The 16,651-nt window shown below is 49.9% G+C and overlaps 1 protein-coding gene, 1 long non-coding RNA gene and 1 pseudogene across 2 annotated transcripts in view; 2 read left to right on the top strand and 1 right to left on the bottom strand.

Annotated features, from left to right (window-relative positions):
* Positions 1-11,407, top strand: part of LOC144598067 (retinol dehydrogenase 11 pseudogene) — a 32,504-nt pseudogene extending 21,097 nt beyond the window's left edge.
* The window catches only part of LOC144595594 (uncharacterized), an 80,408-nt gene extending 64,755 nt beyond the window's left edge, over positions 1-15,653 (top strand). The window contains exon 3 of the long non-coding RNA XR_013547516.1: positions 15,536-15,653. This is a non-coding gene — a long non-coding RNA (uncharacterized LOC144595594). The remainder of the gene's footprint in view (positions 1-15,535) is intronic.
* The window catches only part of LOC144595331 (retinol dehydrogenase 11-like), a 379,579-nt gene that overhangs the window by 257,693 nt on the left and 105,235 nt on the right, over positions 1-16,651 (bottom strand). The gene's annotated exons all lie outside the window — the stretch shown is intronic.

Here is a 16,651-nt window from a genome sequence, read left to right as displayed (position 1 = left end):
GAAGGCGTGTTATGATAGGTCTAACCGTCCTCTCCAGCCTCTGTCGGAGGGTCAGACGGTCCGTCTGCATAATCGTCTGGGCGTAATTAGTGGGACCTGCCAGGAGCCACGGTCCTATCTTGTGCAATCGGAAGGAGGAACCTACCGGCGGAACAGAAAACACCTTCTACCGGTGAATGAGCCGGTGCCATCTCAGCCGCGTCCGCATGGCTACACGGAGGTCGCAGATGGCAGGTTACAGACCGATGGAGGCCAGGTGTCGGCAGACCGCAAGCTGGTCTTTATACCAACAAAGGAGTCACTGGTGCCGGTGATGGAATCACCCATAAAATCGCCTATACAGTCACCCGTGACGTCACCGGTGCAGTCTCCTGTGCAAAAGGCTGTTGTGAGACCAGTGCCGTTTGAACCACCACCTACGGTGCTGCCACCTACAACGGGTACGGCGGAGGGCCTGTATCGTACTCGTGCAGGACCGGTCTGTAAGCCCAATCCCAAGTACCAAGACTGTGGCTAGACACTTATTATGGACTCTGATTAATTACAGTCCTTACCGTTCCCTTTCATTTATCTTACTCAATTTGTATCCTCCTCTGCTTAGCGTTTGTCGTAGTTGCTGTTTTCATCCCTTATATTAGGATGCCGGTAGGCTGTAGTTTTTTTTCATATTGTAGTGGCTTTATATACTCTTATCTAGTTTGGGGGCTTATGCTTAAGAGGGGGGATGTAGATCCATGTCTGGTTTTACTGTTGTGCATCCGGTCCATAATCCAGGCCGGGTTTTGTACTGCGTTATCCAGGTGTTAGTTAGGAGACTATCCAGAGGGCTGGAGGTAACGGTAGCCAGCATCTGTACTGCCAATGATCTGCTAATAAAGGACATATACACCGGAGTGCCTCTGAATGTACCCACTCACAAACAGTCCGTATGTGGAACGAGCTGCCAGAGGAAACTATAAAAGCAGATATTAGAGAAGTAAGCATGCAGGTACAGCAGGCAGGGAAGAAAGCTAATGGCATGTTGTCCTTCATAACGAGAGGATTTGAGTTTATGAGCAAGGAGGCCCTACTGCAGTTGTACAGGGCCCTGGTGAGACCACACCTGGAGTGCAATTTTGGTCTCCTAATTTGAGGAAGGACATGAAAGAATGGGTCGAGTGGGTTTGTATTCGCTGTAATTTAGAAGGCAATTCACTGGATGTGTTCAAGAGATAGTTAGATTTAGCTCTTAGTGCTAAGGGAATCAAGGCATATGGGGAAAAAGCAGGAACGGGGTATTGAATGGCAGTGGTAGCTCAATTGGGCCGAATGGCTTACTCCGGCACCTGTTTTTCTATGTTTCTATACAATTACAACTTTTAAACGATATTTGGACAGATGTATGACCAGGAAGGGTTTAGGGGGATACAAGCCAAATGCAGACGAATAGGACTAGCCCAGAATGACAACTCAGATGTAAACAAAGTGGGCCAAAGGGCCTGTTTCCGTGCTGTAACTTAACCGCTGTATTCCTCCAGCACTTTGGCTTTTGCTACAGGTTCCAGTGTCTGCAGTTCCTTGTGTCTCCACATTTTGTATCAAATCTGACATAAAACTGTTGGGAGTTTGGTGCAGTTTGCCAACTTTATGCAGCTTGCTAACTTCTAACTTTTACCAGATACAAAATGGGAAATGGATTAATCCAGAATAGGCAGAGAGAGAGGCAGAGAGAGAGGCAGAGAGGGGGAGAGGGAGAGAGAGAGAGAGAGAGAGAGAGAGAGAGAGAGGGAGAGAGAGGGAGAGGGGGAGAGGGGGAGAGAGAGGGAGAGGGGGAGAGGGGGAGAGAGAGAGAGAGAGAGAGAGAGAGAGAGAGAGAGAGAGAGAGAGAGAGAGAGAGAGAGAGAGAGAGAGAGAGCTGTTAGCTGTTAGCTCTTTGATATTGGTTCATTTGTGTCAGGGGTGCTGAGATATGGCAAAGACATTTGCATGCTACCCAGACAGCCCATGCTACACAGTTCGTGTAAAGAGAAAAATGCCAGAGTGCAGAATGTAGACGTAAACACATATAGCACAGAAAACGGTCCTTCAGCCTAACTTACCCAAGCCGACCAAGATGCCCCATCTACACAAGTTCCACCTGCCCGCGTTTGGCCCATACCCAGACCTCCCGACATTTGATTTTACAAATTCATAATTTTGATGTCCAAAATTCTGAATTTTACATCAAAATTCATAATATGGCGCGTAATGCAACCTTTCAGCAAAAAAAAAGTATGCACGCCAAATGCAAATAGGCGTGTGCTACATTCATGTGTGAAAAACGACTATTATTTCCAACAGTCTAGTTCTTGGACTACATGTACAATGTCAGGCCTATCATGAGTATATTCTGCTATTTATAGAAAGGTTATTGAACAGAAATACGTTTTGCAACAAAAAGAAAATTTTGTTTTGTTTTTTCTACTTTGCTTTTTCCTTACACATCCCAATTCTCTTGGTATTGAATAAAAGAACAATGGTCATAAAATGTATGACTACGTTATGAAGAAAGAGTTGATATATGCGACTCGACTAAGCATATGGAAGTACTTGTTGAAGTAAATTCACACATTAATTGATAATCAGCCCCAAAAGGTGGTAATTGGCTTTTCTGCTGTTTTATATTTTAACCCCGTCTTAATTAATTAATATAGTTATATAATCTTGCACTTGAATTTAATATTTACTCATTACAGTTCCACCACTAATTTTCTGGCACTCTTGGTTCCAGAGCTTTGCTGGTTTATCCAGCTGGCCAAGGAAGTCGGCCATGGGGATAGATGTGCTGGCTCCAGCTGGGCTGGAGTTCCATAACCCCGGCCGCAGGTTGCAAATTCAACCCACCGATCGGCCATGGAAGTCCCGATGAGGTCGAGATTGGCTGCCTTGCCCAGCCTGGGTACCACATTTTAGGGGAGACTTCCAAGTTGGGGGGATTTTTCGCGGAACCCCTAGCGACCTCTGGCAGCCGAATTGACAAATTGCAATTACAAAAAGTTTTGCGGGAAAATGTGAGGCAAAATCGGAATGGCGGAAAAGAAATAAGAAAGCAGAAACTTTCTGCCAAATTCGGAAGGGTTGAGAGGGGTGCATACCCTTCTAAACATTGCCTGTCCATGTACCTGTCCAAGTGTCTTTTAAATGCTGTTATAATACTTGCCTCAACTACCTCCTCCAGCAGCTCATTCCATTTGTCCACCATCCTCTTTGTGAAAAAGTTGCTTCCATTCTTATTAAACCTTTCCCCTCTCAGCTTAAACCTCTGTCCTCTAGTTTTTGATTCCCCTGGGTAAAAGACTGTGCATTCACTCTATCTATTCCTCTCATGAAAAGATCACTCCTCGGCCTCCTGCACTCCAAGGAATAAAGTCCAAGCCTGCCCAACCTGTCCCTATAATTCCCAACCATTACCTGCTCGGGCCCTCAAGTCCTGGCAATATCCACATAAATCTTCTCTGCTTCTTCTTTCCAGCTCGACGACATCCTTCCTATAACAGGATGACCAAAACTGAACGCAATACTCCAGGTGCGGCCTCACCAATGTCTTGAACAGCTGCAACATAACATGCCAACTACAATACTTGATAGCCTGACTAAAGAAGACCAATGCACCAAAAGCCTTCTTTCAGGGATAGACACAAAATGCTGGAGTAACTCAGTGGTTCTGTCGAGAGAGAGAACAAATGGAAGATGTTTCGACCCAAAACATCACCCATTCCTTCTCTACAGAGATGCTGCCTGACCCACTGAGTTACTCTAGCATTTTGTGTCGACCCTCGATGTAAACCAGCATCTGCAGTTCCCTCCTACCACTTTCAGGGAACTATGTACCTGCACTCCTTGATCCCTCTGCTCTACTACACTCCCCAGAGCCCTGCCATTCACTGTGTAGGTCCTGCCCCGGCTGGGCTCCTGCAATGTCACATCTTACACTTATCTGCATTACACTCCATTGACCATTCATCCACCCACTTGCCCAACTGATCAATATCTTGTAATGTTTGAAAACCATCTTCGCTATGTACAATGCCACCCACTATAGTGTCATCTGCAAACTCACTAATCATGCCTTGTACATTCTCAACAAAATCTGTGACATAGATGACAAACAGCAATGGGCCCAGCACCGATCCCTGAGGCACACCACTAATCACAGGTCTCCAGTCTGAAAAGCAACCTTTTCTTCCAACATCTACAGCTCTGCCCTCATCAACCTTTTTGTTATTTCTTCAAAACTCAATCAGATTCATGAGACACGACCTCCCACATACAAAACCATGCTGACATAGACAGGTACATGGATCGGACATGTTTGGAGAGATATTGGCCAAAGGCAGGCAGGTGGGACTAGTGTAGATGGGACATGTTGGCCGGTGTGGGCAAATTGGGCCGAAGGACCTGTTTCCACACTGTATGATTCTATGACTATCTCTAATCAGCTCTCAGTTCAGTTTCAGTTTAGTTTATAGTCACGTGTACCGAGGTACAGTGAAAAGCTTTTGTTGCGAGCTATCCAGTCAGCGGAAAGACAATACATGATTACAATCGAGTCATTTACAGTGTAGAGATACATGATAAGGGAATAACGTTTAGTGCAAGGTAAAGCCAGTAATGTCCAATCAAAGATAGTCCAAGGGTCACCAATGAGGTAGATAGTAGCTCAGGGCTGCGCTCTGGTTGTGGTGGGATGATTCAGTTGCCTGATACAGCTGGGAAGAAACTGTCCCTGATTCCTAAATGTATGTATATCTTATCCCTCAGAATACTCTCCTGTAACGTACCAATCACAGATGTTAGACTCACTGGTCTACAGTTCCCAGGCTTTGCCTTGCAGCCCTTCTTAAAACGAGACACAACATTAGCCACCCTCCAGTCTTCTGGCACCTCACCCATGTCTAATGATGATTCATGTACCTTCTGCATACAAAACAAAGAATCTCACATTGACCTGTCACACGTGATAATAAAGCATCTTTCATTCATTCGTAATATGGACGGTCCTCAAAACATCTCCTGATTTCCTTCTTAAGTTTACTCCTCAGCTCCCTAAACTCCTCCAGAGATACACATGATCCCAGCTGCCGATATGTGCCCCATGCCTCATTCTTTTTCCTGACCAGAGCCACAATTTCTCTCGGCATCATTAGGTCATAAGAAATAGGGGTAGAATTAGGACATTCAGTCCATCAAGTCTCCTCTGCCATTCAATCATGGCTGATCTATCTCTCCCTCCTAACCCCATTCTCCTGCCTTCTCCCCATAACCCCTAACACCCGTACTAATCAGTCCAGGCTTCCTTACGCCCACCTCCCTTGGCCTTCACTCTAACAGGAACATGCCTGCCCTGACCTCTTGTCATCACACTCTTAAAACCATCCCACTTTCCAGACGTTCCTTTGCTTGCAAACAACCAACTCCAATTAACTTCAGCAAGTTCCTGTCTGATACCATCAAAGTTGGCCTTGCCCCAATTAAGGATTTGAATTTGTGGGCCTGCCCTGTCTTTATCGATAATGATTTTAATGCCACAGGAACAGTGGTCACTGGTCCAAACGGCCAGCCGACAATCACTTCTACACTTGTCCCTCCTAATTTCCCAAGAGAACCTTTAGATTATGAAGAAGAGTTTCAACCAGAAACATCACCTATTCCTTTTCTCCAGAGATGCCGTCTGACCCGCTGAATCACTCCAGCATTTTGTGTCTATCATTAGATTATTAAACACTACAAACTAAGTTTCCAAACTACATGGGACATTGTTTTTGTTACTCCAGCTTTTTGTGTCTATCCTCGGTTTAAACCTGCATCTGCAGTTGCATCCTACACATGTTTACATATCTGTTGTGCTGCTGCAAGTAAGAATGTCATTGTTCCATATTGAGACATATGACAGTAAAAGATTCTTGACTTTCTTCTGCTTTGCTCTCTCCCATGTGGAACCCTCCACATATCTCCTGAGGAATCTTTCCTGAACACATTCAGCCTAAGACAGTCCTGGTCTATATTGGGAAAGTTCATGTTCATGTGATAGGAGCAGTACTAGGCCATTCTGCCCATCAAGTCTACTCCACCATTCAATCATGGCTGATCTATGCCATTATACCACCAGGTGGCGCTGTGAGCAATGGCAGCCTCGCATACGGTCTGTGCCTTTTCGTCTTTTTTTAGTAATTTTTAGTGTGTTTTAAAAGTTTGTGTTAATGTTCTCTGGTTTGTTTTATGTGGGGGGTGGGGGAGAATACAGAGCTTTATTTGTCATTCGGTACCGAGGGGGTCGGGGGAAACATTTTTTCAATCTTTTACCTTGCCGGAGATGCGATTGTTTTCCGGATCGTATCTTCGGTCGCTCTGCGGCCTAACATCGTGGAGCTGGTAGCCTTGCTCGGGACTGACTTTGAGCCGTGGACTTACCATCGGAGCCTGTGATCCCTTGCCTAGGATCAATGCTCCAACTGCAGCCTGCGGACTTCAACATCGAGGAGCTCAGTCTCGAGTAGAGGCTGATGTCGGGAAGCTCCAAAGAACGTGGAAGGTTCGACTAGCCCCGACCCGGGGTCAGATCGCTCGCCACGGGGGAGCTTAGATTCCCCCCCGATGCGGGAGCTTGATCGCCCGAATGTGGAGGACGCGACTGCCGGCTACGGGAGTCAAGATCGCCTCGTCAACGGAAGGCTCGAGGCCCCCAACCACGGGAGAACAAAGAAGGGAAGGAGATGGAACTTTTTTTTGCCTTCCATCATCGTGAGGAATGTGGAGGAGTTACTGTGGTGGATGTTCATGTTAAAATGTATTTTGTGTGTTCTGTTGCTTTTTATTGGTATGACTGTATGGCAAAACAAATTCCTCGTATGTTGTAAAACATACTTGGCTAATAAAGTATGATTATGATTATGATCTCTCCCTCCTAACCCCATTCTCCTGCCTTCTCCCCATAACCCCTGACCACCAGTACAAATCAATAATCTCTCTATCTCTGCCTTAAAAATATGCATTGGCTTGGCCTCTACAGCCTTCTATGGCAATGAATTCCATAGATAAATTCCAGTTTGGGTGGAAGATAGTAATCGACTTCAACAAGTGGTGCACATACCCCAGTTTACATTGCCGGTGCTGAAGTAGAGATGGTTGAAAACTTCAAATTCCTAGGAGTCAATATCACCAACAACTTCTCCTGGCCCACCCACATTGAAGCAACAACCAAGAAAGCACACCAACGCCTCTACTTCCTTACAAGGCTTAGGAAGCTCAGCATGTCCCCAACAACTCTCACCAACATCTAAAGATGCGCCATCGAAGGCATTTTATCAGGATGCATCACAGTTTGGTTTGGGAACACTTCTATCCAAGACCGTAAGAAATTGCAGCAAATTTTTTTCCACCGGGTGGCGCCTTTAGTGATGGCAGCCTTGACAACAGTCTGTCAAGTGAAGAAAGCTCATGGCATGTTGGCTTTTATCATATCATATCTGTACAGCCGGAAACAGGCCTTTTCGGCCCTCCAAGTCCGTGCTGCCCAGCGATCCCCGTACATTAACACTATCCTACACCCACTAGGGACAATTTTTTACATTTACCCAGCCAATTAACCTACATACCTGTACGTCTTTGGAGTGTGGGAGGAAACCGAAGATCTCGGAGAAAACCCACGCAGGTCACGGGGAGAACGTACAAACTCCTTACAGTGCAGCACCCGTAGTCAGGATCGAACCTGAGTCTCCGGCGCTGCATTCGCTGTAAAGCAGCAACTCTACCGCTGCGCTACCGTGCAAGAGGAGTTAAGTATAGGAGCAAAGAGGTCCTTCTGCAGTTGTACAGGGCCCTAGTGAGACCGCACCTGGAGTACTATGTGCAGTTTCAGTCTCCAAATTTGAGGAAAGATATTCTTGCTATTGAGGGCGTGCAGCGTAGGTTTACTAGGTTAATCCCCGGAATGGCGGGACTGTCGTATGTTGAAAGACTGGAGCGACTAGGCTTGTATACACTGGAATTTAGAAGGATGAGAGGAGATCTTATTGAAACATATAAGATTATTAAGGGATTGGACACATTAGAGGCAGGAAACATGTTCCCAATGTTGGGGAAGTCCAGAACCAGGGGCCACAGTTTAAGATTAAGGGGTAGGCCATTTAGAACTGAGATGAGGAAAAACGTTTTCAGTCAGAGAGTTGTAAATCTGTGGAATTCTCTGCCTCAGAAGGCAGTGGAGGCCAATTATCTAGATGCTTTCAAGAGAGAGCTCTTAAAGATAGTGGAGTCAGGGGGTATGGGGAGAAGGCAGGAACGGGGTACTGATTGTGAATGATCAGACATGATCAAATGTGGGGAAGTCCACGACATGTGGCGGCGCCTAACGGCAGCGGCTGACTAGCAGTCTGTCCGTCTTTTTTTTGTTGAGTGTCGGTGTTGGAATGATTTTTATATATATTTTTTGGTTGTGTAAGTGTGGGTGGTGTGTGGGGGGTGGGTGTGGGTGGGTGGGTGTGGGGAACTTTTCTCTTCCTCACGGCGCGGGGTGCGGCTCGGCTGCGGGGCCTAACATCCCCCGGTGCGGCTTGGCCGCTGGACTTTACATCCCGGTGCGGCTTGGCCGCTGGACTTACATCGCCCGGTGCAGCTCGGCTGCGGGGCTTAACACCGCCCGGTGCAGCTCGGCTGCGGGGCTTAACACCGCCCGGTGCAGCTCGGCTGCGGGGCTTAACACCGCCCGGTGCAACTCGGCTGCGGGGCTTAACACCGCCCGGTGCAGCTCGGCTGCGGGGCTTAACACCGCCCGGTGCAACTCGGCTGCGGGGCTTAACACCGCCCGGTGCAGCTCGGCTGCGGGGCTTAACACCGCCCGGTGCAGCTCGGCTGCAGGACTTAACACCGCCCGGTGCAACTCGGCTGCGGGACTTAACACCGCCCGGTGCGGCTCGGCTGCGGGACTTTTCACCGCTGGTGCGGCTCGGCTGCGGGACTTAGCTGCGCAAGGCTTGGTCGCGGGCCTTTCATCGCCCGGTTCGGCCGCGAGACGTTTCAGCGCCCGGTGCGGGGACTGTGCGGGTCGGTCGGGGACGAGCTGTCTGTCCGTGGGCGTGGGGAGGAGAGGGGAAGTTTTGTTGCCTCCATCACAGTGAGGGGGTGTTTGGAGTCATTGTGATGGACGTTTGTGTTGGGGTCATGTGTCTTGTGTTCTTTTTTTTTTTCTATGACTGCTATGTAGTTTCGTTCGGTACTTCGGTAAAGCTCTGTTATACCTGTTATACCTGTTATAAATTGAATGGCGGTGCTGGCTCGAAGGGCCGAATGGCTTACTCCTGCACCTATTGTCTATTGTCTGTCTGTTTTTTCGTCTTTTTTGTTATTTTTAGTGTGTTTAAAAATTATGTGTTAATGTTCTCTAGTTTCTTTTATGTGGGGGGGGGGGTCGGGATAAACTTTTTTTCAATCTCTTACCTTGCCGGAGATGCGATTGTTTTGCGGATCGTATCTCTGGTCACTCCACGGCCTAACATCATGGAACTGGCAGCCATGCTCGACACTGACTTGGAGCCCCACCGCGGGGCCGTGGACTTACCATGAGATCCCTTGACTGGGATCGAAGCTCCAACCACGGCCTGCGGACTTCAACATCGAGGAGCTCGCAGTCTCAGGTAGAGACCGATCTCGGGAAGCTCCAAATCGCAGAAGGTTCGACTAGCCCTGACCCGGGGTCAGTGTAGGAAAACAACTGCAGATGCTGGTACAAATCGAAGGTATCACAAAATGCTGGAGTAACTCAGCAGCATCTCAGGAGAGAAGGAATGGGTGACATTTTGGGTCGAGACCCTTGACCAGTCTGAAGAAGGGTCTCGACCCAAAACGTCACCCATTCCTTCTCTCCTGAGAGGCTGCCTGACCCGCTGAGTTACTCCAGCATTTTGTGATACCTCCGACCCAGGGTCAGATCGCCCGGCGTGGGGGAGTTGAGATCGCCCCCCAGATCGCTCCCCCCCCCGATGCAGGAGCTTGATCGCCCCGACGCGGAGGGCCCGATCGCCGGGAGTCAAGATCGTCCCGTCAACGGAAGGCTCGAGGCCCTCGACTGCAGGAGAACAAAGAAGTGAAGAGCTTGAACCGTGAGGAATGTATGGAGGCGCGGTGGTGGAAGTTCATGTTAAAATGTATTTTGTGTGTTCTGTTGCTTTTTATTGGTATGATTGTATCGCAAATGAAATTCCTCGTATGTTGCAAAACATACTTGGCTAATACAGTATGATGATGATAAGGCTGGTACGTTGACCCTCGGTGACCAGGGGTGTTGTGTGTGCCCAGGGAACAGGGTGGGTTGAGATTGGAGGGGGGTGGGGGGGTGGGGGTCGGAGGGGATTGGGGTCAGGGGGTGTCGGGGTCGGGGGTGGTCAAGGCTGGTGCATTGACCTTTGGTGTTGTGTGTGCCCAGGGTTCAGGGTGGGTGAAGATTGGGGTGGGGGTTCGGGGTGGGGGTTGGGAGTCCGGGGGGGGGGGTGGTTGGGGGTGGCGGGGGTCAGGGGTCGGGCGGGTCAAGGTTGGTACATTGACCCTTGGTGACGAGGGATGCTGTGTGTGCCCGGGGAACAGGGTGGGTTGAGATTGGGGTGGGTGGAGGGGGGGATGGGGTCGGGGGGATGGGGCTCGGGGGGATGGGGGTCGGGGGTGGTCAAGGCTGGTACATTGACCCTTGGTGTTGTGTGTGCCCAGGAATCGGGGTGGGTGGAGATTAGGGTGGGTGTTGTCGGGGTGGGAGTTGGGAGGGGTGTGGTGGGGGGGGGTCAAGGCTGGTACATTGACCCTTGGTGTTGTGTGTGCCCAGGAATCTGTGGAGGGGGGAGATTGGAGGGGGGGTTCGGGGTGGGGGTCGGTGGGATGGGGGTCGGAGGGGGTCAAGGCTGGTGCATTGATCCTAGGTGTTGTGTGTGCCCAGGGATCGGTGAGGGTGGAGATTAGGGTGGGTGGAGGGGTGGGGTTGGGGTGGGGGATGGTGGGGGGGTCAAGGCTGGTACATTGACCCTTGGTGTTGTCTGTGCCCAGGGATCGGGGTGGGTGGAGATTAGGGTGGGTGGAGGGGGTGGGGTCGGGGTGGGGGTGGTGGGGGGGTCAAGGCTGGTACATTGACCCTTGGTGTTGTCTGTGCCCAGGGATCGGGCTCCACATCGCCCAGGACCTTGCCCGTAGGGGTGCGCGGGTGATCCTGGCGTGCCGCAGTGAGGAGCGGGGACGGAGAGCCGAGCGTGAGATCCGCCACTGCACGGGGAATGGGCAGGTCCACCTCCGCCTGCTGGACACCAGCTCCATGCGCTCGGTGCGGGCATTCGCCCAGCGGCTCAGAGGGGAGGAGCAGCGGCTGGACATCCTGGTCAACAACGCTGCCGCCTCTGGTAACAACACGCCCCTCCCCGGCACACACTGCGGGGCAGGGGGGCAGCATGGGGGACTGAGCAAAGGAAGGGGTGGGGAAGGTAGTGGGGCAGAGGAAAGAGGGGCTGAGAGAGGGATGGAGGGACAGGGAGGGGAGAGAGGGACAGGGAGGGGAGGGAGGGACAGGGAGTTACTCCCGGAGCGGCTGGCTGGTGATGCCACAGCATTGTAGTAGTTTCTCCCGGAGCGGCTGGCTGGTGATGCCACAGCATTGTAGTAGTTTCTCCCGGAGCTGCTGGCTGGTGATGCCACAGCATTGTAGTAGTTTCTCCCGGAGCGGCTGGCTGGTGATGCCACAGACGATTCTGTCTCGCAGCAATGAGTCATGGATAATGCCAAACTCGCAATCATTAGCTAAAGACTTCACTGCAGTCAGGTAGCTGGAGAAGGTCTCCCCTCGCCGCTGATTACGTGTATTAAAGATGTATCTTGAGACAGTTAAGTTCTTCCTTGGTCCACAGAATGTCTGAAACTTATTCTTCAGCTGTTGTATTTTGTCACATTCCTCCTGGGCAAACTGAAAGGTCTCATAAATCTGCTGAGCGGCCGGGCCTGCTATGTGTAGGAATGTTGCACACCGAATCTTATCTGGCTTACTCGTCAGTTCTGTTGCCGTCTTGTACAGTTGGAATGCCCTGATCCAGTCCTTATAATTCTCGGCCAAGTTCCCTTGCATGGAGAGTGGTCCCGGTGGCTTGAGTCCAGACATTCTTTTTTTTTGTTTCTTTTTTCTTCTGACACCATGTAATGTCCGCTGTAAGACCCTGTTGTGACTAGCACAATGAATATATGCCCGACATCTTGTAAGAAGATTTTAATAAACCCCCGCCCCAGGAAACTTCTAGAAAAACACCTGACCTCAGTCACAAGGCAAAAACACATTTGCCAGCTTCTGCTTTTGGCCTCCAGGGGGCACTGGCATTTATATTACATATACATCACAGACACTACTAACACAAAGATAAACTGAGTTTTACTGCTATGCTGTTTGTAGAGGGTTTGGCACACCTGACCATAAGGACAGCAAGGTCCGGCCAGACCATTTCACACGTTAAGGGCGCCTCCGAGCATCACACCTGTGGTCTAAACCTGTCCACTGAAAAGCAGCTGCAACAGCCAGGTTTGGATTGTGGGCGGAGTCTGCGATGCATGCAGTTTTCCATCTTTCAAAGTAATATAGTGTTTTTGAATAAAGCTGATTTAGGTGATTTAAAAAAAAATAGTTGTCGGAATTTATTGAATTTCTAAGTACCTTATCATGACATCTCATTCAAAGATTCTAGTCACATTCGTTTTGACCATTAAAATCAAACGCTGACACACACACTGCGCTATGAAAACACTTTTCATTCATTTATTTAGATCAATGAGGCAAGCACAAAGAACAGTGACGTGTGAAATGGTCTGGCCGGACCTTGCTGTCCTTATGGTCAGGTGTGCCATACCCCCTACAAACAGCATAGCAGTAAAACTCAGTTTATCTTTGTGTTAGTAGTGTCTGTCTACGTGTGAGCTTTGGCCTTTAATAAACGTAGTGAAATGCCTGTGGATGTGCTTGCCTCATTGATCTAAATAAATGAATGAAAAGTGTCTCATAGCGCAGCGTGTGTGTCAGGGTTTGGTTTTAATGGTCAAAACAAATGCGACTATAATCTTTGAATGAGATGTCATGAGAAAGTACTTAGAAATTCAATAAATGCCGACACCTGTCTTTTTAAAAATCACCAAAATCAACTTTATTCAAAAACTCTGAATGAGATGTCATGATAAAGTACAGGTGGCAACCTTGCAAACCTGGGGACAGCATGTGACAGTGCCTGCAATAAGCAATGATACCTGCCGACAAGCCAGCTGTCGCTGAGAAATTTCAAACCGGATAATTTCTCAGCGACGCGCCGAGATCCACTACTATTTTTGGAAGACTCCTCACGATCATGCCCGCGAACTGTCGGCGACAGCCTAGTCGCCAGCAGTCGCCTTAAAATCGCCTAAGTGGGACAGGCCCTTAACTTCCCCTTGCTACCTTCACCAGCATGTGGCATTGGGAGTAATGTGGAGATTACTCTCTCTGTGGGAATGCTCAGGGAGGGGTAGCAACTCTGATGGGGGTCATGTCATGGTGCTTTGAGGGTAGTTTGTCCACCTTTGGTCCCCATCTGGCACCCAGCTCTCACCTGTGGCTCCAAGAAGCTGTTAGCATGCGGCAATGGCCACACCCTGGAAAACTGCTTCAGCTGACGTGCTAAACCACACGAGGGTAACTGACGGGTCTCAGACCCATGGACTTGCTCAGCCCAGCATGCAAGGTCTGTGCTGGCAGATTGCGTGGAGGAAATCCACTGGGGGGTTCAACGGCCGAGAGGGCGGCTCAGCAACGCACTGTGGAGTGCAAAGGGCATGTCAAAGCACGAAGAAGACATGGCCATCCAGTGCAGCCAAGGGAGTTTCCAGCCGTAACGTCTAACCGTGCCACTGGAATCCACCTCCTGCGGCCGAGAGTGGGGTTGCTCGTGTGTAACAACCTCTCCACCTTCATCTCTCCCGTCCATAGGTTTTTGTGCAAGTCTAAAGACTGCACAACCATGCTATTGGTGGCTACCACGAGCCACCACCACTATCTTTGTGCTCCTGCTTTTTAACCTTTTGCCAAATTCCCTGTATTCATTCTGCAGGACCTCATCCCTTCATCCTTCCCCACTGTGCGTCAGAGCCAGGCTGAACACCACAGACCTGACAGCTGCTGCTGCACTGCCCTGACTGGTGATCTCCACCAACAGTATCCAAAGGCCATACCTGTTGTCGAGGGGGGTGGCTACAGGGGACCTGCACTGCCTACTCCCATTCCTGGTACTCTCTGCCTGCATCCTTGGCATGACCATCCTGCAACAACTCGTATCAATGACATCTTTATAAGAAAATAACTGCAGATGCTGGTACAAATCGAAGGTATTTATTCACAAAATGCTGGAGTAACTCAGCAGGTCAGGCAGCATCTCAGGAGAGAAGGAATGGGTGACGTTTTGGGTCGGTAGGACTGGAGTCACTGACATAGTTAGCTTGTTGTTTGTTTGGTTTGTTGTTAGTTTGTGAGCTGAAGCGAGGAACGCGCAGGTGTGCTTGATCAGTCTGAAGAAGGGTCTCGACCCGAAACGTCACCCATTCCTTCTCTCCTGAGATGCTGCCTGACCTGCTGAGTTGCTGTCTATTGGTCTGCGTTACACTTATTCAGTGCTGTCTCTGGTGTTCAGTTCACTCACCTTCCAATGTTATTTTGTGAATAAATGACATCTTTATCCTCAGTCTATGGTGTGCCTGCACTAATAGGTTGGGGTATTGTGTGTGTAGATCAATCATATTTATCTCTGTCTATATAACCTTCGCCACATATCCTATGCTTGGTACACATTCCACTTTGTAATCCAGTCCAGGATTTAGGTAGGACTGGAGTCACTGACATAGTTAGCTTGTTGTTTGTTTAGTTTGTTGTTAGTCTGTGAGCTGAAGTGAGGAACGCGCAGGTGTGATGCTCACTCGGCATGGGTTTAATAAATGTTTTATGGTTCACCCAATACTTCATAATGGATTGATTACAAACAGTGTGTAAGAGTCAGCAAGTTATAATGCAGTTTTAGAGGACTTTGGTTAGGCTATATTTGGAGTATCGCGAGCAGTTCTGATAGTCCCATTAAAGGAAGGATATGGAGACTTTGGAATGGGTGCATCCATCCAAAGACTGTGAACATCCACCTTATCTTTGCCACTCATGGTTTTATTAACTTCTGTAAAGTCACGCTTCAACCTCCAATGATCCATGAATAAAATCCCCAGCCTCTCCTTGTTATGGAATTCTGAAACCCCATAGGGTTGCATGGTTTCTGTGAAAAGCCAAGGCTGAAAACACTGAAGCTCTCAGTAAAACAAGGCACAACCTGGGCAGAAGTCACACTGACAACCTGAAGCAGCCACTCACCTGTCCGGGACACTGAAGGAAGGAGCTGGTAATCAGTCACTGTGCGTTTTGCTGTCTATTGGTCTGCGTTACACTTATTCAGTGCTGTCTCTGGTGTTCAGTTCACTCACCTTCCAATGTTATTTCTGGCAGAGTGTGAGCGGTGAGATCGTGTGATCGGAGCCACAGACACTACTCTCGTGAGAGGTAAGGCCAAGAGAGGGGACGGAGACCGGCAGTAGCTGTGGGATTGGCACGACGGAGGTATAGAAGGATGGACAGGTAGAGTGGGAGCGGTGAGATCGTGTGATCGGAGGTGAGTTACGATGGTTTGACGTGGGATAGTTCACCTTTGCGATGGTGCAGACGGCAGGGACCCGCAGCAGCCGTCGTGCGCTTTCATGCATCTCACTTACAATACAGGCGCAGAACCCAACGGGTCCGGTCTGGACGGGATGGGTGGGTGGGTGAGTGGGGGGTGGAGGGGGGGAGGGAGGGGGGAGTGGGGAGGAGGAGAGGGGAGGGGTGGGGGGAGGAGAGGGGATGGGTGGGTGAGTGGGGGGGGGCAGGGGAGGGTGGTGGGGAGGAGGGGAGGGGAGGGGGGAGTTGGGGTGGAGGAGAGGGGAGGGGTGGGGGGAGGGGAGGGGATGGTGGGTGAGTGGGGGGGGCAAGGGAGGGGGAGGAGGGGGAGTGGAGGAGGGTGGGGAGGTGGGAGTGGGGGGAGTGAATGGGTGGGTGAGTTGGGGGGGCAGGGGAGGGTGGTGAGGAGGAGGGGAAGAGGGTGGGGCATGTGGGGGAGGAAGAGGATGGGTAGGGAGGGAAGGGATGGGTGGGGTGGAGGGGAGTGGGGGATGGGTGGGTGAGTGGGGTGGGGAGGAGGGGAGGAGGGGAGGGGGAGAGAGGAGTGGGGGAGGGAGGGGATGGGTGGGAGGAGTTAGGGTGGGGGGGAGTGGTTGGGGAATGGGGTGGAGAAGTGTAGGGGTGAGGAGTGAGAGGGGGGTTGGGGGGAGAGGGGAGGGGAGGAGGGTGGTACGGGGAGTGGAGGTGGGGTGGGAGTGGGGGGGAAGGGACGAGGAGTGGAGGTGGGTTGGGAGTGGGGGGAGGAGTGGACTATGAATGTCCCGATAATATCTATTATCTATCTATCTATCTATCTATCTATCTATCTATCTATCTATCTATCTATCTATCTATCTATCTATCTATCTATCTATCTATCTATCTATCTATCTATCTACTATTAAAACTCAGATCTTGTGAATATATCAA

The sequence above is a fragment of the Rhinoraja longicauda genome, chromosome 1 (assembly GCF_053455715.1).
Source record: "Rhinoraja longicauda isolate Sanriku21f chromosome 1, sRhiLon1.1, whole genome shotgun sequence".
NCBI classification, from domain to species: domain Eukaryota; kingdom Metazoa; phylum Chordata; class Chondrichthyes; order Rajiformes; family Arhynchobatidae; genus Rhinoraja; species Rhinoraja longicauda.
Note: the sequence above shows the minus strand (reverse complement) of the source record. Positions and strands in the feature narration are given on the sequence as shown.